Source organism: Dipodomys spectabilis, unplaced genomic scaffold (assembly GCF_019054845.1).
Source record: "Dipodomys spectabilis isolate Male_0828 unplaced genomic scaffold, ASM1905484v1 ptg000380l, whole genome shotgun sequence".
NCBI lineage: Eukaryota > Metazoa > Chordata > Mammalia > Rodentia > Heteromyidae > Dipodomys > Dipodomys spectabilis.
Genome location: NW_024871057.1, coordinates 1182904 through 1207490, shown reverse-complemented (window position 1 = coordinate 1207490; position 24587 = coordinate 1182904). Strand labels below are relative to the sequence as shown.

General features: G+C 44.3%; 1 long non-coding RNA gene across 1 annotated transcript; it reads right to left on the bottom strand.

The window, feature by feature from the left end:
• Positions 1 to 631: 631 nt before the first annotated feature.
• Positions 632 to 19406, bottom strand: LOC122096631. The gene is made up of 4 exons (XR_006145350.1): positions 19396 to 19406; positions 7781 to 7788; positions 3763 to 3766; positions 632 to 731 (listed from the first exon to the last, which is right to left on the bottom strand). It is a non-coding gene; the product is annotated as an uncharacterized LOC122096631 (long non-coding RNA).
• Positions 19407 to 24587: the final 5181 nt, after the last annotated feature.

The window sequence follows — 24587 nt, the reverse complement described above, 5'->3', positions numbered from 1 at the left end:
TAAAATGCGTAATAGCCCTCTCTAAGAACCTGGCATTAGATGACAGAGGTAACGCACAGGGCCCTGCTTGCCAGCAGTAAATTGAAGTGACTCTGAGCTGCAGGAAGGAGCAAGGGACAGCTCTGCTTCTGGAGGCCTGGTGTAGATTCTGGACCTCACTGAGGCTCTAAGTGACAGATTGTAGTGACCTGGGCATGGAACTGAATGGTAGGCTCTGGAACACTGAAGTAAAAGTCCTGGCAGAGGAGTGCAAATAAGACCTTTGGCCCACCTAGGCTGCTCATTTGCAGACAGGGGAGTCTAACCCAGGATGACACGTAGGCCACTCACCCCACCAGAACTCCAGAATTTCCCTCTGTTCCACCACTAGTAGTCTGTTAAACCAATCTACCCCTCCAATAGCCCAAATACTCCAAGTGCTTTTTAACTAGAATCTCCCAAATACCTTCATGTCCCACTCAAAGAACAGACTTCCTTTTTTTTTCTCATTAAACTTTGTTTTAATGGGTCTCAACACTCTGTGACAGATTTTTGGTCATGTTGTTTCCATTAAAAAGTACTGATTTTTAAAAAACTAATAACTTAAAACTGCCACACACAAAAAAATGGCCCACAAAACATTTCCTTTCCTTGTGAAGGCTTTACGATGCATTGTTATCATTAACCAGTCTTTTACTATTAAACTTAAACGGCCAATTGAGATAAACAGTTCTGAGATCGTTCTTCCACCACTGGTTAAGACTGAGGTGGCAGGTGTGAGGGGTAATATTCATTTAGCCTTCTGAGCTTTCTGGGCAGACTTGGTGACCTTGCCAGTTCCGGCAGCCTTCTTGTCCACCGCTTGGGTGACATCAGAACAGACTTTTTAATGATAGTTTTTCAAGTTAGAGGTTTACCCAGTTCAAGAGATATTTGAGCACTGAGATTCAAGTCACCCTGGGAGAGGTGGTTTAACTTCTAGTGGATTCACACTATCCTGTTCCATGACAGGCTCACACAGTAAAGAGACACGAGTTGTCCTTGGGAAGAAAGGTATTTCTAGTTTTAGAATTCCTTGCAATATCTTCAATCAGCCCATGTCAAAATCACAGAGGTACCAGCGCACCCCAAGGATACAGGAAAGCTTTGCAGATGAAGAGCATGTGTGCGTGAGTTTGTGACTTAGCTAAGATCACCCTGTTTACGCACTGATCCCCTGATCTGGGGCTAGGGTTCCTCCCCTGATGGGTGCACAAGAGCTCTCTTGTTGAAGCTCCCCCATTCCACTCCAACTCCTGTCAGGTGAAGTTACCACTCGATGCTTTGTGTCCCCAGTTCCTTCCTAATAGTCATTAAGATGAAAATCCAATAGGCAAAATATTAACCTTTGCCATACTCCGCTGCTCACCACAATGGCTTAGGCACTTAGGCCAAAGGAGTTTGCTAAAAGAAGAATTCTGAAGCAGCTCCAAGCATCGAAGCAACATTCAAAGATGGCATTCACAGCTCATCTTCTTTTTTAGTAACTGAGAGAGTCACCCGACCCACATAAAGCAAAGAACCTGAATGTTACAACCCTGCTTTGAAGAAGAGCTGCCTTGGTTGAGTTCAAAGGGAATAAAAAAGTAGGTCAGTTGCCCAGGGTTTTTAAAAGAAAAAAAAAGGGGGAGGAAAAAAATATATATATATAGTGAAGTTGATATCTTACAGTCACTATTGTCTTGCTTCCTAACCAAATAATATAAATAAACTAGTAGGTTTTGAATTTTTATCAAAGGTATGCACCTGAATGCTCGAGAAATACTAGTTAATTTCAGACACTTCTGTCTTGGCCCACCTGGCTTCCCTCTTGCTTCTAGTGCAGGAATATTCTGGATGAAAAGAACAAGAAGGCGGAGGGATATTCTCCTGCATATGGCTACAGCCTGCAGTCTCTCAGAACCAGACCCCTGCAGAGATACTCTTTCATCCATGCATGTATTCATTCATTTATCAAACATTCACACATTGGCTGCCTGCACCAGCATCTCTATGCCCAGCATCCTGGGACTTAGAGGAAGTACAGAGTTGCCATGGACGGCCACAGGCTCCCTTGGAGCCGCTCAGAAAGCCCCATGCTTGTGGCATCTCTCTTCCATCTCATCTCACAGTGAGCCCACAAACAAGGCCTTATTTCCTTCTGTTCACCAAGGCTCAGGTCTAAGCTCATCCCCTGCCACCAAGGTGAGTTCTTCCCACACCAAACTATATATATGGAAGAACATGGCAGGACTGGTGGCTTCCACAGTCACCCCCTTGCCTTAGCCCCCTCAGAAGCCTACCTGCAGTGAAACTGATTCATGTGTTGTTGTTTTTCTCTCTCTCTCTCTCATTAGAAATGATGCACTGAATTGTGTCTTTCATGAACTAGAACCCCCCCCCCCAAAAAATGCAGGAGATCCCAGTCAGTCCAGCTAAGAAGGGGGTGGAGGGCGGGGAAGTGTTCTTCTGCTCACATCTCTGCACTCATGACCGAAGAGCGAGCAGGCTCAATAACACCACACGTGTATTCGTTTTCCTCAGCATCTTACGTTGCTGCCCAAAGTCCCTGGCTCTGTAAATCCTCCTCGACTATGTGCTTCTGCGAATGTTCTAAAGGTATCAGCCCAGCTTCCTGGAGAATACAGCCTGCTCATGTGAGAACTCTTTCCACAAAGAACAGAAGGCACTTGAAACAAGCAAGGACAGAAGGCCGCACTGCCTTCTGCATGGGGGAGCCTGGTGGAATGTCTCCTGTCACCTGAGCTAGGTGAAGGCCAGAGCTACCACATCACAGCCCCCTTTTCAGAAGCTGCGTGTAGGAATGCAGTCACAGACACAGAGAGAAACAGGGACAAATGAGTCCACTAGAATTCAACTAGACTTCATCCAGGTAAGACACAGGAAGAGTGGTAAGAGGCTTTTCACCTGCACAGTGACTTTCCCTCTAGTGACCATCAGACACAACTCCACCCCTACTTTTGCTCCACCCCTACTTCTCCAGATGTGAAGGCAAGCCCGCAGCAACCTAGCTGTCATCCAGAGCTTCGAAGACCAATGGGCTTGTTCCCAAGTCACCACTGCCCTACTGGGAACTGTATGACTCCAGTCTCTCCCTCTCAATCCATGCTCCCTCGCTACCATAAATGGAGCCACGTTCTCCACCACGTAGCCTGCTATGATGTGTGGCCCTCCCACAGACCCTGAATGGGGTCAAAAGCTATAAACATAAATAAAAACCTTTCCTCTTTTCAGGTTTATTGTTACATGTGCAGTTGCAGTAACTGAAAGCTGACTCACACACCATCAGAACTCCAATCCTGGTTTTGCTGCTCCCCTCAATCCATGACCCCAGCAAGTCATTTCTCTTCAGTTGCCCCTCCCTCCCTTTTAGAAGCGTGAACTCTATAGCCTGTTCCTCTGGTCGTAGGGATCTCTGAAGGGCAAGAACAATGAGTGATTTCTGAGTTACATAAAGCAAGATGGCCTGTAGTAGTGAGGAGAGTGTATTGATCTGGACCTAGAAAGACAGATATCACCAACAAAGCCAAGGTGATTGGGAAGGCTCTTCTGAACAGAGGGATCAGCATGAACAAGGAAATGAGAAGGACATAGGACTTGAGGCAAGGAGCAGGCCACAGCCCCAAGTAGCCACAAAACAAAGACTGAAAGTCTTCCTTGCTCATGAAGATGACAAAGCCTCAAGAAGGGCTGGGCAGAGTTAAGGTGGGTATTACAGACAGACAGGCACACATGTAAAGCGACAAGCCTGCCCACCACTAAAACACTAAATTTGTTATCCCACACTCAGAGTCACTGGGAAAGGAAGAACTTGGGAAATCAAAGAAGAGCCAATTCTGGGTAGTTAACTCTGGAATCGAGTGCCCTCCAGTTGTATTTCTAAAACACAAATCCAGTTAAGTTAGTCCCTTGCCTATAAGCCTGCCATGACTCCCTGTGCCTGCAGGATCAAGTCCAAAGCCTTTAGTGTGCCATGCAGCCTCATCCAATGTCTCCTGGAGAACTCCTCACCACTGCAGACATGTGTTCCCTCTTTGAGGCTGGACTTGGCTCAATGAAACTATACCAGCCTTCCCTGGGGTGACCATCAGGGAATAAATATGGACTAGCGAGATCTCCCTGGTAAAGAAAGTTTCATGCTATTCCAAGGGCAGCACAGAGGCTCTGAAATTCTGAGCAAGGGAATACCACGGTTGTATTTTCTGTGGTTGTTGAATGGAGAATGAAGTAAGAGAAAGGACAAGAGACTTTCCTCCTGTGTCTACTTCCAATCCCTCTCTTCCTAGAGCAAATGGTCTGCTTTCTTTTTCCACCTTTTTGATGAGGCCTTTCTTGGCCATATATGCCAGGAAAACACTTCATCCTTGATTCCCTCATCCACCCCATAGACTGCAAGCTTTCACTTGCACAGGTGTAAATCAGAGGTGTTGTAGGTTCTTGTTCTGGTCTCTACCAATAAATAGATGATTAGCATCTCCAAGGAAACCACTGAATTTTGTTTTTTCACCTTGATGCTCTTAAGATCCGGCACAAAGATCCTGACACCCTACAAATAGCCTAGAAATATCAATTAGTTAACTGGTTAAAAAAAAATGAAGTGTCAAAATTGCACACAGTGTTCCAGGTGGCCTTGAACCAATATAGTTCTCCTAGCTCTTGCGGGTAGCTCTTCAGAATAAATACAGAATATTCTCAGAATGAAACATTCTTAGACAAAGGAGGGACTAACCAAAATAGCACAAGCTCTGTTACAGTGCCTGCCCCCCTCCCTCTCTCTCCCCACCCCACCCCGGCTCTTCAACACTTCAGCACAGCAAGACCTGTTTCCCCAGAGTATAAAACACAGGGAAGAGTACTTGTCAGAATCCCTCAGCAATGGTGTAAGTGGAACACATAACACAGTGAGATTTTGGTCTCCTCAAGCAACTTTCCTGGGCCTTGGGAGATAGGCTCACAATGCATTCTGGGATTGTGTTGTCCCTTGCTGCTTATCTACAAGTAACAAACCTGCTTTGCGTAACTTGTATGCATGGGTGTTCTACCTCACTGGGCTCATACAAGTTTGTAATCAGTGCATGCGAATCTGTTTTACACAAATCTCTACAGGACACCTCTCCTGTGGTTGACCTCTTTCTTTGGACAGATACACACCATATGCTTTTACTTGTATATAAAATAAAAAACAGCAGAATTCAGAAGCAAAAAGAATGGTAGTTACAGAGGCTAGGAGAGAGGGTTAAAATATTGAAACAATGTTGGCCAAAGTGTATTAATGACATTTAGACAGTAAGAATCAACTCAAGAGATCTATTGCAACATGGTGGTAGTGGCTCACGCCTATAATTCTAGCTACTCAAAAAGGCTAAGATCTGAGGTTCAAAGCAAGCCTGAATAGATGAATCTGAGAGACTTTTTTTTTAATCTCAAGGGACCCAATTGGAGCTGTGGCTCAAGTGATAAAGTGTCTTCTGTGATCAGAAAAGCCCAGAAAATGTGTGAGGCCCGGAATTCAAGCCTCAGTACCAGCACACACATCAAAGAGAGATCTAGAGATCTATTGTGCATCATAGTAACTATAGCTAGTAATAATGTATCATATACTTGAAAACTGCTAAGAGAGTAGATTTTAAATGTGATGAGCACAAATAAGTGGTAAGTATGAGATCATGAAGATGCTAATTAGCTCAATTGCATATTGCAAAACATCCCATTGTATGCCATAAATATATAGAATTTTTATTTGCCTATTGGTAAAAAATAAAGCATCCCCATTTTCTCTCAGAGTCTGAGAAAGATTCTTTCATTCTCAAATGGATAGCTATCTCCCTACAAACCAGATCCTGTTGACCCAATGAAAGCGTTTGCTCTCAGCAGGTATAAAGGGAGTAGGTAGGGGTGCCATAGAGCACAGGCTGGTTGGCTTTTTGTTGTTGTGTTGTTCAACGCTAGACCAAAGAAAAAAAGATATTCAGTAGAAGGATAGTCAGTGGAGCATGTTTCACTAGGAGAGATGGCTGCCCAGAGATGAAGTGAAGGAAACCAGAGAATCCCTTTAGTATCTCCCCAGAAGGCCAGGTTCAAGGCCAGCCCCAGTGGGCTTTCAGGCCTTCTCTTCTCCATGTACTGGATCCACAGAACAAGAACACAAGCCCCACTGGTTCACCTACTAGATCAGGGAGGCAACACCTGCTGCAGCATTTACATTCCTGTGTGCATGCTGTGTTTTCAAGTCCTGGGATGTGATGTTGATGAAAGACAGTTAATTCAATTTCTTCGTAGAAATTGATTAATGGACTGGATTAAAAGAAGTCCCTTGTGTCCGCAGCCTTCGCCCAGCATACCAATTCTGTGTTATCTAGCCTGGTTTTCTCCTTCCCTCCTCCCTTGCCTGGACAATACACACTCAGGCATAGTGGGAAGAGGGAGTGCGGGGAAGAGAGATGAGAAGACACAGATTAGAGCTGGAGTATACCTCTATATTTAATTAGTTCTGTTAATATTTTACAATAATAATAGAAGAGCCCCATGGGGAACATACTGATCAGAGGAACCTTCTAGCAATTGACAGCTGTTCTGAGGTGGATTCTGCCAGAGGCCCCAGGGAGAAAGAGAAGAACATTTTCCTGCTCATTGGAGAATAAACCAGAAGGCACTGCCACCTTGAAATGCCAGCTGCAAGACCCAGGGTTGGCTATAGCTTCTCTCTGTCCTTATAAAGACACATTTAATCTGAGGATGATGGTTCAAAGCTAGCCCAGGAAGTCCTAACAGAACCCTTTCCCAGCTGCTGTCTAGAAAGCTCATGGCTTTTCCAATAGGACCTTCTGTGATCCCATACTCATTGAATGATGCTGGCCATTCTAACTCTAACCATACCACCAAGCATGAAGGTGCCATGTTGGTTGATGGTACCCTTTAGTCTTGGGCAAGGATTAATCAGAACCTTGCACTTTTCACAGGCCTCCAACATCTGTGGTCAGCTTTGCATCTGTGTTTGAAATCAGAAAAGAAAGACCTACAGATTTCTCCCACCCAAAGTCATCCATAAATATATTGTTCCATGAGCGCATGCTTGCTGGGACTTTCTGACTCTCAATACAGTAATAGTGCCACCTTTTGACTTTCCTGCCCCCACCTCCCACTAGGGATGGGATCCATCCATCAAGTGCCTCTATGGATAATCCCATCTTTTGTAGCTTTAGTTAAAAGTGACTTGCCTTGGCTCTCCATCCACCATATTGGCTATACCATATTGCTGCACAACATTTGAGTATTAGGAAGGGAGTTGATGGGACACCAGGCAGACATGAGCTAGAGCATCCCTCAAAACAAGAAATTCTGATGAATCGTTTATTCAAATGAGCTCCTGAATGTTAGGTAATATTGCATGAAATATAAATCAATTGTTTTTTTTTTAAGAGAGAGCAAGGAAAGAAATCTCAGTTCATTGAAACACAATGCAAATGCAGGCAGTTTTCTTTTTATTAGAAAAACAAAGAAGTTAAATCTCATTTAAATAAGAATCTGATACAATGGGTAGAGTACTTTAGGTGACTCAGGAATAGATCAGTCCCTCCTCCCCCCAAGCCACATCTGCCAGATGCCTGCCTTTGCCATTTGTCAATTAAAATTCCACTTCTATTGTTGGAAGGTTCACTTTGAACTTACAAAGCTATGCATGGCTCACTAGGGTACAGCATTAGCTGCCTGAAATATGCATAAATTAGCATCATTTGTCCCATGTGGGGTTTCTAAGGTGAACTGTGAACACTTCTATAGATAAAGGCATGGATTGCCGTCTTCCACTACCCGGGGAAGGAAATAGTCATTCAAGATTCTCAAGGATTTCCATCCTGGTATGGTTCCTGTAGCTGGAAGATGGTGAATCAGCCTGTACAGGGTAGAGTCCCTTTTCTCAATAAGAAAAAGAAAAAGAATGGGGTCTCAGAAATTTCCTTTCTTATGATGCTGGGGTTAGAACTCAGGGATTCATACTTGTGAAGCAGGTGCTCTACCACCTCAGCCATTTTCCAGTCTTTTATGCTTTCATTATTGTTTGGGTAATATCTTAATTACCTGAGGCTGGCCTCAAACTTTAATCCTTTTGCCTAGAGCTAGGATGACAGACACTCCAACCACACTCCCCCTCTTGTTTGTTGATTGACATAGAGGTTCTGGCTTTTTGTTTGGGCTAATCTGGTACCATGATGCTCCAGTCTCCAAGTAGCTGGGATTACAGATTTGAGCCAACATGCTTGGTTTTGAAAGGAACAAAGAAAATCTGTTTAGGCTAAGGTTAAAAAAAAACACATGGGAGTGGGGAACTCTCCATTCATTCATCCAAAAATGACCCCTGTGGTCTGGTCCAGCCTTACACAGTCCTGAGGCAGGTGCTGAGAGATGCATGCAGCCCAATTTCTCTCTCTTGTTGGCTTAAGCAGGCCCTATCCCATAGGAACGTGTTTATATACTGTATTATCTGTAAGAAGAAAACTCAATAGCCATATCTGGAAGCAAGGTTAAACACAAGAAAAGTAAAATCCACCCAAATAATGGGGAAGGGACCATTGTTGAAGACAATGGATACAATGCTGGATACAATTCTCTCTGTCCTTTCTCAGAAGAAGTAACCCAAGGGATGAACCGATGTCTTCTAACTTCCAGAAGATGAGCTGCTATAACCCATCCGCTTTCCCATCCCTCCATCCCACCGCCACAGAGCATTCACGTGATCAGGCTGTCTGAGAGACATCAGCAACAGCCAGCAGGCTGTGTTCTGCAAGAGCCTGTACTGTGGGTGAGTCCCAGGCGAAGGGAAGTCTTGCTATTAAGGAAACCGTAAGCAAGCTGCCAATCCAGTACCTGTGTCTCACCCAGACAATGCCTAAGGGGTGGTGACGAGGCCTGGCGGGGCGTTGGTGCACAGATAGATGAGGTGGCTGCACAGTGGACCTTGAGATCGAGACCACTCAGTCCCGTACACCTAGCTCTGTCACTGTCTCCTCTCTCCAGCCAGTCTGACCCATTCCCAACCCTTGTACACAACCCATGTTGCGTACAACTTGCCCCCAACTTGTTTCAGGTACCCTGTCCCCACTCCTTACAATCTTTATTGTGTTGGACAATCCCGCTTGTCCTTAAAGACTAAGTTTACCATTAACTTGCCTGAGAATGCACTCCTCTGTTCTGATATCCCTGCTTAATACATGTGTCCTATTGCACCATTTAGCACTCAGCTCAACTAACTTCCGCACTCTTAGCTATCCTCCATTCCTACACTTGACTGAGACCTTGAGAAGAGAACTGAGACTAAGATATCTCTGAATAAGTGCAGGTAGGCATGGGTGGTTGGGTGGGTGGGTGGATGGATGGATGGATGGATTGATAGACAGGAGGGGTGGATACATGGATGGACAGATGGCAAGTGCCAATGTAAGTGAGAGCGACTAGTCGAGAAACCCCCTCAATGGCTGGATTTGAATGCTCTTTCTCTCCCCTGCACCATGATTTGGCCTCTCTCAGGCCTGTCCATCTATGGATCAGGCATAAAAGATGCATTTGAAAAGTCACAGTTCTGGGTTAGCATTAGGATGGATCTAGACATACAGAAGCCTAGCTTTTTGCTGAAAGTCAGTTGGAATGCTCAGTCTATTCTCACTGGTCTTACCTGGCTACAGGATTCTCAGGGGACCTCCATCCTTCTCCAATCCCACCCCACCCCCACCCCCATCAAGCCAGGACCACCACAATTGCTCATGCAGACACCACAGTGGGAAAGGAAGCAAGCATATTCAGAATAAATGAGATAAAGGAAGGCATGAATTCATAAGGGATCTCATAGAAATGGATAAATCACTTACCTAGAAAGGTTTCCTGCAAATCTGGGAGAAGGCTATGCCATGACAGAACACAGCCTACATGCTATTAGCTTCAACATTTGCACCTCATTAGATGGTCTGTGCAGCCAGCCTGGGAGAAAAGCACAGTGTCCATCCCACAGAGACCCAAAGGAGATTACCCCAGGCCCACAGCTATGCAGTGGGAGAGCCAAAACTCAAACCTAGGACTGACTCCAAAATCTAGGGGAAATTGCATTTGTCCTTGCCAAGAATATGGCCTTGCCAAATGTAAGACTGTAAAGAGACCCCCCTTATTAAGACAAAACAATACCTCCCAAGGCTTCATCTGAGATACAACACTGCTGGGTGGGAAAGCTGGAACAAAAAGCTGTAGTGGTTTCTCCCCATCTCCTCTTCCCTCCTGGTTCTGGGATTCCAGAGCCAGCTGTTCCCACCTCACTGGAATGTTACCCAGTTTTGAAACACTGTCCAAATCTACATGCAAATCCTGCCTTTAATTCCTCTTGGAACTGGGGCAGGTGGACTATTCAAGAAAGGCATCCCTATAGTACAGGAGAAAAGCCAAGAGCAGAGGAAGTACAACCACCTAGAAGTCCAAGGCTGTCTGTTCATCTTGTGGTGAACCCATAATCTGGCATGTGAGGCCCAATTATGGAAAGAGTCTCCAGAATCCACCTACAGCCAGTATCCACAGCGCAACACACCTCAGCACCTAACACCTCAAGCCCATGCATGAGGCAGGAACCAAGCCACAGTCACAAGAACAAGAGATAGGCCTGGAGCTCGGGGCAGCTGACAAAGGCCTTCCAGATGCCCTGATACAGTGTGTGAAATCAAAGCACTATGTGAACCCTTTTGCTTCCCTGTGCTCACAACCTCCTTGGACGTCTCCTTTCACATTCATCAGTGCTTTCCAGAAAATTAGCAAAGCAGCATTTGTCTAGAGAGAAAAGACGTAGTTTTAGAAATTAGCTCAGGTGATTATGGAAACTGAGAAGTCCCAAGATCCACAGTCCATAAAGCTGGGAAGTCATACAGGAGAGCTGATGGTATAGCTCCAGCAAGCTCTGGCCTCAAGAAGAGCCAAGGTTTCAGTTCAAGTCCAAAGACAAGAAGAGGCCCATGTAGCCCTCCACCTCTCTCAGCCTTGTCCTATTCAGGCCTTCAAATGAGTAGATGAGGCCTAGCCACAGAGGGAAGGGCAATGTGCTTCATTCAGTCTACTTAGGAAATGTCAACCTCATACTCTAGCGAAAGTCCTCACAGATACATCCAGAATAGCATTTTACTAAACACCCTATAAACGAATCAACTGCATATATAATAGTTACCATTGCATCCTGAGTTGAAACTGGTCAAGGCACCAGTTTCACACCCCTTCCCCTTGTGTACACGTTTCCTTATCAGAGCAAGTATCCCTTCCTTTTCTCTTCTTAAACCCCTACTCATAACTCAAGATCAAGTCCATGCAGAGTCTCTCAACCCCTCAGTCTGGCTTTCCCAAGTAATAGCAGAGCAGTTCAGTTCAACAAAACAGGCTTTCCGGAATCACTTCCCATACTCCTCACTCTCCACAGAAACCCACCGAGAGTGAAAGGGGTCCCTGTCCCATTGGCATCTGTAGTAATGGGAGATGGGAGAAAGAGTTGTCAAAAAGAAAAGCAACCTCTGGGCTGGGAAGGTGGCTCGGTGGTAGAGTGCTTGCCTTGAGCTTAAGAGCTGAGGGACAGCACCCAGGCCCAGAGTTCAGGCCCCATGACCGGACCAAAAAAAGAAAAGAAAAGAAAAGCAACCTCTGAATTATACAAGAAGGACATAACTTAGCTGGATGGTCAGTGGAGAAAATGGGCAGGATTTCGAAAGGACAAGATGAATGAGTCAAATCTGGAGGTGAGATTGAGGAGAAGATGTTGAGTAGGAAGGAAACTGACAGTTCAAGCCTGGAAAGCAACATGAATCCAGGGGTGGGGGCATGCATGGCCCACCCTGCCAAGAGAAGCACAACAGTCTGGTGCAGTGGGAGTGTGAAGTGGGGAAGTTCTTCAGCTGCTGCTGCCAGATGCAACTCAGGGAGATGTACAAGTGACGCCGATGGAGGAGCTTTATCCCAGCACGGATAACAGCAAGGCCTTATGAGCAGTATTGAGTGTGGGTTTGCACCAGAAAGGTGAAAACCCTCAACCCACAATGAAGACGACGGTGATCGACGGTGATACAGGAGGGTGTCTGTCTCCTGGCATGTCTGGCCTCACCACTAACTCTTCTTGGTAGAGCCTCCTGGTCCTCAAGGCTCTTTCATATTCATGATTTTACATTGTAAGGACTTCACATGTTTGAACAGCATGTCTGGATGTATCCTGCTACCTCCTAGTGGGAGTATCCTCCTTCTTTGCAGCCTGACCCAGGGTTAGGCAGGCTGAGCAGAGCTACTTTTCCCAGCTGATATCTTGGCTTTCCACTCGTCATCATCCTGAGGACATACCACAGGCCTGGCAGGTGGGATACAAAGGATTTCAGCTCACCCTTTCCCTGCATGTCTGTTCCCTCTAGAATATAGAATGGAAATTCTCTTTCAGAGCTCCCAAGCATAACAAATCCTTAATTCTTATCTCCTTTCCTAGATCAAGGATCTTTCTTACTTCTGGCCAGACTTAAGAATCCAGGGACCAACAGGGAGAAAATACACAAGTAAATGGGTTTGAGGGAAAAGGCGAAGGACTCTATTGTCGATCCAAGTTAAAAGTAGTTGTGGTTGTTGTCTGCATTAACTTCCACTGAAATCGTCCCTGCACCTAATCCTTTGCCAGATAAAGCAAGAAGGCATACCTGGTAGATGCTTATGGGCAGGTAAAAGCCAGTCAGTACTGTACCTTAGCCCAGACCATGGAAGCAAATGTTCTGCTCTCCCCAGCCAGCAGGTGGGAGAGGCTCTGGATCTTTCCTGAGGACACTGTGGATGCTGTGCACTTCTCTGCTTCCGTTGTTAAGATGTTGGTAACTAGTCTACAACCCACCTCCAGCTGGGACCCAATGCCAAGGCATGCTTTCCTGTAACTTCACTCCTGTCAGTCTGCTCCTGGATTCTTCTTCATTCCAGCCCCTCCTCAGTGAATGTAGCCTTCCAGAACCCTGGCAAATCATCTGACCTCTCTGATCCTCCCAGAGCCAAGTCAATGATAGAAAATATCCCCATTGCTGCACGTGCAGAAGAGCTGGGAGGGGCTGAGTTGGAGGAACTTTCCTGACACTCATTGGCGTTCTAGAAAAAAAAAAAAAAAAACCTTTTCTCTCTACTCTGCCACAGCCCCAGGCAGGGAGAAGAAATAGAGAGTTACAGAGCTAGCCAGTACAGTTCACAGTTTGCCAGCTGTCTGGAAGTGTAGACACCCAGAAACCTCTGACATTTATCTCCTATTTTCTGAACTTCTATGACATAGTAAATACTTCCGAGGCTAAGCAGTGCCCCAAACACTGGAAGAGTTGATACCAAGCTAGCCGACCCCGAGAGCCCTGCAGGCCACCTTGGCTCACATCTGTCAAGCTTCTAAGACTTTGCAATGACAAGGAGGCTCCATGACCAGTGGACCAAACATTTCACCATCACAGGGCAATGGCAACAGCATCCATCACCCTGTCAATCTGGTGCATAAGAAGAAATGCTCAGGAGTGATACCCAGATCAGAAGCCCTTCCCAACTCCGAGCTGCAGCCTAGGAGTGGCTAGAAAACACAACCAGGAAGAGGAAGATGGTGCAGACAAAGCTCCTCCTACCTTTTCAATCCAGTTCCTGTTTGGAAACCAGCTATGATGGAGCCGGATTTACAGAGTCTCTTTGCTTGCCTGTTTGTTCCTCTTGCGCATACAAAGCTTTGTAAATATATCATATGCATGCATGCATAAAAAAGACATGGTTTTGTTTTGCTCTTCTATGTTTTGCCCCTCTAGGAGAGGATATAAATATATTACATTGAATAGATCAAGGTAAAAGTAATTTTATTAAAAAAGGTTTTCTTTTTCGAAGTTACAGATTTGCCTTGTGGCCAAATGAACACTGAAATACAAGTTTTCTGACTTCTAATTCAAATACACAGCCTTTATCCCTTCTCCTTCCCCATACCACCGCCATCTTCTTCACCAGTAGGAGCAGTATAACCCCTCCCAGTGAGACTCTCCCTGGCTGACTCATAAGCAGCAGGTAAGCAAAGCTTGTGAGGTGGTTTGACGATAGTAAAGGTCTAGAAACCCAGGAGCAAAGGAGACAAGGTATTAAAAAAAGTTAAAGAGAAATATAGAAAGGCAAGGAGGCAGAACTTGGAAGCCAGATACAAATTTATACTGTTATAAATAATGAATTGTATTACTCTTCCCAGAGGAACTGGCCTCCAGTCAGCAAGCAGAATTGCTGGGTCACTATTCATTAAACATCTACCATGAGTCAGGTATAGCGGTGGTCATTATGGGGGAAATGTGGAAGTGTGGATTATGTTTTTAGCAAGGTTTAAAGGTTGTATTTCCTAGCTTTACCTGAAGTTCTGGCCAAAGGCAGACATAAAATATACAACCTCTGAAGAATGTGTTTTAAAGGAAGGGCTGTGCGCTTTCTAACCTTCCTTTATCCAACAAGCTGGGATATGGATATGAAATGTGGATCTTTAGCATCCACCTTTGACTTTGAGATTACCTTCCAAATGAAGCTTCCACATAGTAGAGCACAGAACCAATATTATTCATGGGACATCCCCAAGTCTTATATTCATAGACTCCAGCTTCCTTGTGTAGAAGAAGAAGATGCCTAGCTTGTTTACAATGCTGTCATTGTAGAACTTCCTGTTACATTCAGTTCCATCAAATCCTACTAGAGAAACACCTCCAAAATTGGTCAGGCTAAAGTAACAGGTAAAAATGTTCTGAGGAGGGGGGGCAGTGTGGGGGCAGAATGAGCTTGAACTGCTCTACCCAGACCTGTTTAAACAGCCTTGCAGAGCTTGTGAATGTGTCTTTAAAATGACACAGCAGATAAGAGAGGTGAGGTGTTCTGGGTGAAGATAAAGATAGAAAACCATGTGGTTAGCTCAAGGAAGTGGAGAACACCTGTGTGCTGAGAGTGGTCCCTAAGGAAAGGGCCACCCAGTGCCCATCTGCCTCCCCTCTACTCATGACATCTAAACAATGACCCACTCAAAGTCTTTCCATCTTGCAGCTGTTCTCACCAGCTGTTCTGGCCACATCCTCTCAAATCCATGGGGAGTAGGCCGCTGTGTGAGCAGGACCAGGGGACTCTAAGGAGAGCTAGCAAACACCTGCTGCGTTCCAGCTCAGATGTAGGAAGTTCACTTTGGGGCTCCCAGGTAAGTTGCACCTTGCAAAGGGGAACTCCACTGCCTTCCCAGGCATCTGGGGGACTAGGCATCTGAAATGGGAAACAAGTCCTTGCATGAATTGCCCATTGCTGCATAACCAACTACTCCAACACTCAATGAATTAGAACAGCAAGGGGCTGTTATTTCTCCTGGTTGATAATCTCACTCTCTGTTGAAAACTGGCAGAATGTCATCGATGGAAGGGCTTTGGTGGTAGCAGGAGAAAACATATTGAAGTTTATCCTACCAGTAGCTGGGAGACCTTTATGTAGTCCTAAAAAGAAAAAGTCAGAAATGGTTGGATACCATTGTTTGACCAAAGAAGATATGGACATAAAAGATTACCCAAAAAGACCTATGGGATTCATGGTTCTAATTTCCCAGTGGAGTCCCACTCTATGGCAAATTCAAGACAGGACCTAATGTAGCTGGAGTTTTAGGCCAGTGGCCCAAACTCAAGAAGTTCCACATGTTACCCCAATGCTCCAAATAGTCATGAAGGGCAAAGAAAGGAAATTTACCACACACAGGCTCACCATGAGAAGAGACAAAGCAAGCACTTCAGCCTATCTTCTAGGTATAAACATAAGCTTCAGGTTAAAATAGAGGAAGAAGAGGCAAAGGAGAGAGGTTCCACAATTATTAACCAGCCCCAGTCAGTGTGTGGTTGTGATCATAGGCTATGATCAGCAGGATTGGTTGGGTGGTACCTTGTTACAATAAGAAAGTCATTCCTGCCAGGCAGAGGGTAGGTTCCACTTCTGTCACAGGATTTTTATTCACCAAGACTATCTTACCTCACTTCTAGAGACTCTACAAAGAAATCACAAGAGAAACCAGCTCAAAGCAAATGACACAGATAACAAAATGGAGGCAGGAATGCCAAGTGTTTGCCCTGTTTTCAATTACCCTTTAGATATTCGAAAAACCATGCAAGAAGTCAGCTTTTCAGCAAAAGCTGTTTCAAAAATCTGTTACACTGCAATTCTGGCTTCAAATCTGGGGTCCTCACTGGTAATCACATGACTTCTCACCCCAGAAGTGCACTGCGGGTAAGTGGGGTAAAAACCATTCCTCATTCTTCCTGTACCAGCGACCAATGTACTTGAGAGCAAGTCCAAATCCAACTGTCAGTAACTTCAAGAGGTAGATTTGGTTTGCCTTATGATAAGATGCCAGGGTAGCAATTCAAAGGACGCACAGTTGTTCAGAACTGTTACTAGGGAAGCAGGCTCCTTCTGTCTTTGTTCTGCCAGCTTTAATGTGGACCTTTCATTCTCAATCTCATGGTTGCAAAAAGGCTACTGTTTCTATATTGCAAGCAGGCAGTAGGGAGATCAGTTTTTAAAAATAAAGACAAATGTTCCTTTTCTGCAGTCTTACTTGTTGCTGTTGTTTTTCTTGTTGTTCTTATTGTTGTTGTTGTTATTCAGGAACAAAACTATTCCCCAGAATCTGACAACATCCAATTGTCCATAAAGATTTCAAATGACCACCATAATGTTAGAAATTGAGGTTCCTTGGCTTTCTGGAGTGTAGGGGACAGAAACAAAGGAAAAAGAAGTTAAATGCATCTTGAGTGTTCCAGCCAATACTAACTGTCACAAATCTTCCAGAAAGGGACAAGCAAGCCAGCCAGAGAGAAGGGTGGACACTGTCGACCTGATCTCTATCTACATCGCTTTTTGTCATTCCCAAACCATCCCAGGGATGGCCAAACCATTGGGATGAGCCACTTGACTGCCTTCAAATCCAACTGTGTGTTTATGTATGGGGGAGGGTGTAGAACTCCCAGTCATACAGATATCAGAGAAAGCCTCTGGGATGTGTCAACCCCTTTGTATCAATACCCTCATGGTTTCCTGGAAGTCTGTGCATTATGCATATGCCAATAGATAATCTTTATATTTGAAATAAGCAAAGAAGCTTCTAAATTTGGAATCAATTTCAAATTTACCTAAATTGTACAGGTCTGGTAAACCCTTTTATGAAGAATTGTTGTATATCTGGAATATGCAGCCCCAAGTCTCTGGGGCAGAACACAATTTAACAGCAACGCTCAACTGTCAAAGTTTATTTCTCCAGCCTTCTCAAACCATCCCCACTTAGAGCCAGTGGCCTAACTGGATCCAATCCCTCATCTGGGCCACTCACAAGAAACTCAGAAACTTCTGTGCCTTGGCATATGGTTAGCATGTGTGAATATAGAGATGAAGTGTTACCAGAGGGACAGATAGAACCTCAAGAAAGATCTACTATAAAAACAAAAAGCAGAAAGACAGCCGGCTAGGGAGTCAGCAATCATCATTGTATAGTTAATGAGGCCAACAATAGAAAAGCACTTAGCTCTAGTCGGAGGCTAGAAATGAGCCCTATTCCAGTCCAGCTTGAGACATGGGGGTCAGGTCTAGGATGAGGAAAAATCAAACTATCTTCTGGTGGTTCTTTCCTGGTCCTTGGAATTGGCAAGCCCTGGGCATCCAGAAAGCTGGTTGGAGAGAGACTGTCAGCTCCAATTTATACACCTGGATGTCTTAAGGCAGCACACATCCTTCCTTGGAGGTCCCCTCATGTTCTCAGTTCCCAAAAAGCTGTTACAATCTGAGATTCCCTTCACAACCTGGCTTCTTGGGAGTGCCCCAAGCTCTGGACCAGCAGGTCTTCTAGAAATTCCTCAGGCTTTGTGTTCCTCTCTACAAGCCAGTGGCAGCTAGAGTCACCAGACACAGAGTTCACAAAGTGACCTGGCAGAGGAACTGCTGCCTGGGTCAGGAGTCTCCACTTCTAACTTCAGACAGCCAATTAATGGGTGGTATGACCTTGGAAGGTCAGACCTTTAGACTCCCTATGCTTCCATTTCATTAATTTGGAATGGAATGGGTTTGAATGGGTGGATTTGAAATTTTCTGTGAAAGTCCAATCAATTCTTCCCAGAAACGTGTTGTCAAAGAAACCAATATCTAAACAGAGAACGTACATGGTGGTCTGATTGATCTGATTGAAGCCGCCGAAGATGCTCGAAGCCAGGGTGCCACAGCCTGCACAGAATGTGACTTAGAAAGCAACAGAGTAGGGTTCCTCCGAGCTCCAATCTTCCTGGAGACTCCCCAGCCTGGCAAACTCCAGTGTAAACGACACATGCTAGGTATCCAACGGATGGAATAGAGAGATAGGGTGCATGAAGTCAGAGACCCAACAACAGGTGCTCAGCAGAGCAGATTGGGAACAGTTAGAATGACTCTAATTCAATCGAGATGGGCCTTTCTAAGTCTCAGCAATAAATGCAGTGTCCAGCTTCACCTAGCATAACAGTAGACTTGTGTGAGAGATTCCTTGCTCTGAAAGACCATCCAGCTCCCAGGTTCCAGACTGTACCTGAGTTGAGAACTCTTCCCCATGGTATATTATAGAATTTTCTGTGATTAAGGGAATGTTGATTCTGCTCCACTATAACACACCAGCCAATATTCACCAGAGATGGCTATTAAGTGCTAGAAATAGGGTCGTATAGACCTGAATGTTGTGGTGAGACCAGGAACCACCATATTGAGTGGCATAGTCCAGAAAGATCTGCATTTCTTTTCTATTCCCATCTGCTGTTCACTCAATACTAACTGACGTTTCATTGATAAGCCCACTAAGAAGTCAGTGGATTGAAACCCAGGCCTCTGGCTCTTCTACCTGGGATTCTCCCACTGCAGTAGTGGCATCATCCCTGAGTTTATTAGAAATGCAGAACGCTAGCCCTCCCCACCCCTACTCCTTCCCACCCCCACCCCCACCACCAGACCACAGCCTATATTGTAACAAGACTTCCTCATGACTTGTGTGCACGTTAACATTCTGAGAAGTGCCGTGCTTAGCCCAATGACTTAGTCAGGGAATATGAGGAAACTGAGGCCCAGAAAATGTGAGTGGCTTACCAAAATGCTCAGCCCCAATGGGGTTCAAATAGTGATGGTGACACATGCCAACAGCCGTAGATTCACTGGACAGCTTATGGCTTCTCTGTACTTATCTGTCCTTCGCTTCTGCCCAGGAAGCCATTATCAATTTTTTAACAGGAGTCATTTAGTCTCCCAGACTGCCAGTTTACCCATTACCACTAAACTGTTAACACTTAAGACCAGCCATTAACAAAGCTATTTAGCATAAACAGAAGGCAGCCTCCCGGGCCTCCAACACAGTTACTGTAGTTAGACCAGTGGTTTTCATCGTGGGAGGTACTTCAGGGGCTTTGCAAACATTTGATTCTTATTACAAACATACATTAATAGTTCTCAAAGCACAATGCACAATGGTACAAGCATGGGAATGTGCCATATCATAAAATGTAGCACAAAGAAGACCACCATCATCACTAAGCAAACCCATGACACCGGGATATGGCGTCATTGTTTAGAACTCAGTAATTTGGGCCATCTGTGACTAATATCAAAACTTCTGGTACATGTGTCACTGGTTAAAAATGGTATTTTGCATTAGAATAATTTTTCTGTTATATATAGGTTTTGACTTAGACCTCCATGATGTCCCAATATGAGGTGGATCGTAAAAGCACACTACCTCTGTACTTGTGAGCCAGGACTCATCCCAAGCCAGGCAAGGCTCGGGTCCATGGCCCAAGCACCCTCTCGCTCTCTGTGGTCTTCATAGAATAAACGATGAAGACAACTGAAGTGCTTGTGATCATTTATGGATAGTCCTTAGTTGATACTCTGGGTCATTTTCATTGAGGTAGGACTTTGCTTACAACGAAACATAAAGGCTGTTACTGGATAATGATGGGTTTTGACAAATATATACACACCTGTGTAAACATCCAAATTAAGTGTAGAATATTTCCATCACTCCTGAAAGTTCCCTCATGTCCTATTACAGACTGTACCCATCCCTTTGTGCCTGATTTCAATTACCGTAGGTTAATTGTTCTCTGGTATTGAACTTCATGGAGATGGACTCTCATAGTATAGACTCTATTGGGATGTCTTATTCTACTCAATATGTTTTCTGGATCTATCTGTGCCACTTTATAGATCCATAATCTTCCTTTATTGGTGTTTTTGTTTTTTTTTTAAATAAATGCCTGTCTGGGGTGTGAACTCGGACTGGATGCTGTCCCTGAGCTTTTGTGCTCAAAGCTAGCATTCTACCATTTGAGCCACAGCCCCACTTCCAGGCTTTTTAGTGAATAATCAGAGATAAGAGTCTCAGAGATGTTTCCTGCCCAGGCTAGCTTTAAACAGTGATCCTCAGATCTCCACCTCCTGAGTAGCTAGGATTATAGACGTGAGCCACTGGTACGAGGCTGTAGTCTTCCTTTCTTTATTGCTGAGTAGTATTCTATGGCAAGACTATACAGCACATCATTTGTCCATTCATTTATATACGGGTATATGAGGCATGTCCAGTATGGGGATATTATAAATAAAGCTAATATTCATTTTCCTAAGCAAGTCTTTTTTGCAGATGTATGTTTTCATTTCTCTTGGATATTTAAAGATGGCATTGCTGGCTCATAGGGGAGGTAAGTTTTAAACTTATAAGAAGCCCCCAAATAACTTTCCATACACATTGGACAACTCTCATCAACAGAGCACCAGAGTTCAAGTTGGTCCAAGCCCTGCCCACCCCCATGTGAGGCTGCAGGTCTTGTTTATGTCATCCCTCCTCCCAGATACGAAGATGCCTATCATTTGGAGTTGGGGGGTTTGTTTATCAAGTACGTTTTCCCGTGCCGAGTGGCCATTTGTATACCTTGTTTTGCCAAGTGTCCCTTCAGGTTTGTTGCCCATTATCAAAGGGATATTTGTCCTTTTTTTTTTTTTTTTTTTTACTTCTGAGGTATTAAGATTCTCTTTTTATATTGTAATACAAGTCTTTTGTCAGATATGTGTGTTATGAATATTTTCCCAGTCTGTGATAACTTGTTTTTTTTTTATTTGTGTGTTGCTGGTGTGTGGTATGTGTTGGTGGGGGGAAGGGGGTGGTTACTGAGAGTTTGAACTCAGGGCCTCATACTTGCTAGGCAGGCATTCTTGAACCACACCTCCAGCCTCTGCTTTATAAATTTCTCTTCTTTTAGCATAGATTTTCTTTTTTGTTGTTTATATTTCTTTTGTTTATTATCTTTAGGTAGCTATACAAAGGGGTCTGCTTTATAAATTTCTTTAATAAAAGTTTTGGGAAGTACACATTGGTAGTTTTTACCGCTGATGAAACAACTTTCTTCTCTTCACTGCCTACGTCTCTGTAACTTTTTAAAAAATACCAAGCACAAGAATCAGAAGGAAAGGGGAGAGTACTCAGAGCAGAGAGGACTTTTAGGGTAAGGAAGTATTCTGTGTTCTGTATGCAGACCCAAACCATTCTGACATATTTGTCAAAGCCACAGGGTGGGCATCATCCTATGTGAACCTAATGAAAGCTATGAGTTTGGGTGATAATGTGTCACTTGTTACGCATTTATCACTCTGGTGTGACACCGAGAAATATTGGGAGAAGGACTTGTCAGGGAGGGTACACAAGGGCTATATAGGAATTATCTGTAGTTTCTATTCCATTTTTCTGTGAACCTACTCCTAAAAAACCTTTTCCTATCTAGTGACTTTACAATAAGTAAATGGCAAATATGTTAACTTTTTTCCCCCAGTAATGGAATACGTGAACTTACATATAGCATAGTTTCGGCAATGGTTTGGTTTAAATTTGTCTCCCTAAAAGTCTATGTGTTCGTCGCTTGGTCTCCGGGTGGCAGTATTGGGAGGTGCTGGGACCTTTGAAGGGCGAGGTCCTTAGGTCAAATAGAGGAGCTGTCCTAGGAAGGGATTCTGGGGTCCAGTATCTCTCTGGCTTCCTGATGATGTGGCCGGCTCCTCACAGAGCTGCTCTTGTCTTTGCCATTTGCTACCAGGTGATAGGGGGCAGAGGGGACCTGGCCTGAGCTTGTGCTGTTTACATCTTCAGCCTTGAAAACTATGAACTGAGTAAACCTCCTTTGTTTACAAAGTTAGCCTGCCTCTGGTATCTTATTGCCATAACCAAATAACGAATAGAACGTCATATATAATACGTTGTTTACTTTAAAGTTTCTGCTGGTAAAAGACAAAACAAGTTTAAGATATATATTTTAGCATGTAAGTATACAGAGGCTGCTGCGTCATTAGTCCAGACTGGTTTAGTTTAATAAATGTGTTTATTCTCTCCATGCTTGTCATTCTCCTCTGATTCAACACTGACCAAATAAAAACACACCTATACTTATGTGCACTCTACATTGCCATGTAATTCCATTATAGAACACAAATGGCAAATGCTCGAGCAGGACCACACCCCCTCCCCCGCCCCCGAGTCTCAATCAGTGTGTGATTCCTGTCACCTACCACCTCTATAAGGCACTCCGTCGCCATCATCCAGCCCAGGTGTTGGTCCTTGTCTCATCCAGCAAGGACAGCTTCTGGGTTGCAGAACTTACCAGGATGGGCTGAGCCATCCTCACTGAGAAAACCTCTTCCGCCTTAAACATTCAGCCCATTCGGGCCACACAGATTACACATCAAAATGAAGAAGTAGCAAATGTCTGCTAAATTCTTGGTATCTTCTCATTCAGAACTCCTCCTGTGAACTACTAAAAACTTAATTTCTCCAAAACAGAGGAGCTGCATTTTTATTTGAGAGGTATACTCTGATGTCAGGAGAAAAATAGAAAATTGAATATGGGAAATATTACCCTAGGAAATTCCTCAAATTGTCTTTAAAAAAAGAACATTGTACAATGATTGGAGAAACACATCTCTGCACATTATTACATAAGCCTAAATTGAATATCTATAATATCTGCATTGCACCCACTATGCTAATGATATTATTTGCATATATGATACAAATGAGGGTGAGAGAAAATGTGGAGTCACAAAAGGCCTTATGCCTGGTGGATAAGAATATAAGTCAGTATGATCACTGCATTGGCTTCACCTGGTCAAGTTAAACAAGTGCATATTCTAGGATCCAGACACACCATAGTTCAGTACAAACTTCCAGACGAACTCTTCTTTGTGTGCACCAGGAGCCTGATTTCCCCTCCCAGCTCCTCTTTTCTACTTCTCTTAGGGCTTAGAAGGGTCTCTTCTTTTCCCTGTTTTCTCTCTCTCTTTCTGAGATCTTACTTGGTGTTATTGTATGCAGTGCTTTGCATACACTAAAACCAAGTCCTTAATGCCTACAGAAAGGTGATTGCCAACATGCACAGGGGTGACATAACTTATCCCTGATCAGAGCTGAGAATGAAAAGTGGGAGCTCTAACGCAGAACTGCTGCAGCCTAAAAATGACCCTGCTATCCTGACTTCCCTGGTTGTACAGACACTTCCCTCCACACACCTGTCACCTGCCTGCTAGTATCCAGCCCTCTTCGTCTGCCATAAGCTCCTACTGGGCTCACAGTGGGAATCACCAGGTGAATAGCTGGCAGTAGAATAGACCTGCTCTGTCTCCGCTGACATTTGCCATCCCAGCACCAAGTGGCCTGCATCTTGTCTGAGGTCTGTCAACACTCCGCAGCATCTTCCTAATGCAGACACAGTGTCTCCAAGAACCACTGTTTCATTTCTTGAAAGGAAAGTGCGCAGCCTTTAGCCTTGTTCTAATCTATTCAATCACTCCATTTCTCCCACAGCTCTGGTCCTTTTCCTCCTGATACAGTGTCCAAAATAAATCCAATTTCTCTGCTGATCTGAAAGCACACATCAAACTCCTTACTTCCAGGCATATGAATTACCACAAATACATCCCTTGGGTCTGTCCCAATTGAGCTCCCTGACTCACTGAGCTGACATTTCCGTCTCTCAAAAAGAAAAGGATGTAAGAAGGAAACTGCTATTCCAGACTTAATTCTGGCCAGTAAGGAAGAACAAATTGATGGAGGAGAAGTGACAGGAACCTTGGGAGCAAGGGGTTGTGTCATGTTGGAGGTTGTTATTGTGAGTGAAAGAAACCTTGGCTCTGGCCAGACTTGTCATCTGAAAAACAGGTTTCAAACATTCTCATCAATCTGACGCTTGGGAAAGATCGAAAAGTACAGTGACCATATCTCCCGACGCCAAAATCACAACATTTCAGACGGTAACAGACTTTATGTTGCGGCAGGTATGATGGAAACTCTGGCCAAAAACAAAACAAAACAAAAAGCCAAGATGTCAAAACAATGTTTCTGTCACATACTTTAAGTCTGTAGAAATAGTAGAGTCTCAGATAAGAGTGTCTCAAACTGTTAACTTTAGAATATTGAGAGCAATGTCAGGAGGTCCTCAAACAAGACATTCCAAGGATACAATTTAAAACAGGCACAGAGA